The sequence below is a fragment of the Macrobrachium rosenbergii genome, chromosome 6 (assembly GCF_040412425.1).
Source record: "Macrobrachium rosenbergii isolate ZJJX-2024 chromosome 6, ASM4041242v1, whole genome shotgun sequence".
Lineage (NCBI taxonomy): Eukaryota > Metazoa > Arthropoda > Malacostraca > Decapoda > Palaemonidae > Macrobrachium > Macrobrachium rosenbergii.
Window position 1 is genome coordinate 5,881,669 of NC_089746.1, and position 2,060 is coordinate 5,883,728.

The following is a 2,060-nucleotide window of genomic DNA, read 5'->3' on the forward strand; positions in this document are numbered from 1 at the left end:
CTGTTCCACACGTGATTGTGCGTTGATTATTTCTGTCATATTCACTCATAAAAGATCATTCCAATGAAATGCTGTCCATTGGGTCACTGCTGAGTCTGGAATTGGGGAAAACACGCTGGTATGCAAGGCAGTTAGCCTGCTCAGTAAATCCTTAGGTTCCAACTTCTTTTTTTATGACTTGTGTAGCTTGGTTGGCAGCAGTCTCGTCTTTCAAATGAAAGACCTGGGTTCGATCCTGATGCAAGTCAGAAATTTATTTCTCTTCCCCACGTGATTGTGTATTGATTATTTTATAATATAATATACTGTATATATATATATATATATATATATATATATATATATATATATATATATATATTTTTATATATATATATATATATGTGTGTGTGTGTGTTTTAACACGAGCCTGAACATACATGCACACGCACACAAAAATATATAAACAAGTCTCATACCTTTATTTCCTATTAACTCATAAGCTTACACGAAAACCTTAATTATAAACACTGACACTTACCTAAAAATTCTCTCACTCTCGCTGTGCAGGCAGGGGCGTCATTTAGGGGAGGCTGGAGGGGCAACTGCCCCCCCCGGACTCAACTGCCCCCCCACAAGCCTCAACTTGCCCCCTCACCCCCCAAAGCCCCAAGAAGTAACAGCAGCTGGTTTTCCATTATTCCTACCGAAATTCAAATGTTATCACATTTAATTTATAAAGTATATTTTCATTAAAATGTAAAAAAAGTCATGTTTTCTTTTTAAATGTGCAATCATAAATATATGAAATTTCTCGGAAATATTACGTTTCTTGATCCTTGTCTGTCTACTAGCTACCAGTGATGATGAGATAAATAAACAGTAGTGGGAGTATATAATTTTTGCTGAAATACCTTGCTCATGTGGCTTCAAAAAGCACATAAAATAGCTCAAAATAAAAAAACCCTAGCAGATTAGGCTCGCTTCGCTCGCCAAACCGTCTTTGCGGGGCCCCCCCACCCTACCCGGCTCCCAACAAAAATCTGAAATAACGCCCCTTTATTTCGGGATATTACATTAAAACAGGACAAAAGGAATCAGATTCCCTTATATAATAAACAGCCATGTAAAACCAAAGCGTTCGGACACCTCAAACGCCAAGCAATCCAAACACTTGCTCTAACAGGCTTCTTATTCAGGTCCAGACCTATCCCAGATTCCAATCACTTGTTAATAGTCATTTCGCCACTTTGGTCAAATTTTCGTCAGAATCTACAGATAACTAGCTACAACAACAAAATTAAGGAAACGCTTTAAAATTTGAAATATTCGATGTGCTGGAGCTTAAAAGGCTAGGAGTTTAGGAATTGATAATGAACATTTGTGCACAAAGTGACACATCTTTCGCAAATCCGCAAAGTATGACATGACAAATTAAAGATAGCGGAACAGGTGTGTGAGGGAATTAATAACCTTAACACTAGAATTAAAAAAAAAGCAACTGGAGACATATGCGCTGTGGTGACGTGATCACTCCTCTAACAGAATGACCTACCCGTGCTCTCTCTCTCTCTCTCTCTCTCTCTCTCTCTCTCTCTCTCTCTCTCTCTCTCTCTCTCTCTCTCTCTCTCTCAACCAAGTGCTTGTGATGAAGGCCGTTGCCTTCTCTTTAGACTGTGCCTGGATGACCTTTGATATTCAACACATGTTCTTTTTTTATATGATCTATCTATCTATCTGTCTATCTATGTACATGTTTTTGAGAACAATTTGCTTTGTAGACGAAGAAATGTCACGACACGGATGTCGCTCTATACTGTGGCAGCTACAACACCAGATAATTTACAGCCAATTAGTCAGTCCTTCACACAATAATCTTGACATCACAGTTAGGCTTGGATTCATGGAATTTAGGCTAAAAAGTGAAAACAAGGACTGGGACAACTTCAGCCACAGAAAGTGAAAGGAGGGAAGTCGAGTGGTTGTACAGCAAGATACAGAGACCATGAAAACAAATGGAGATAAATTACAAGGGTCCAAAGGTAAAACTGGGAGACAGCCCCACAGTCGCACCAAGAGAC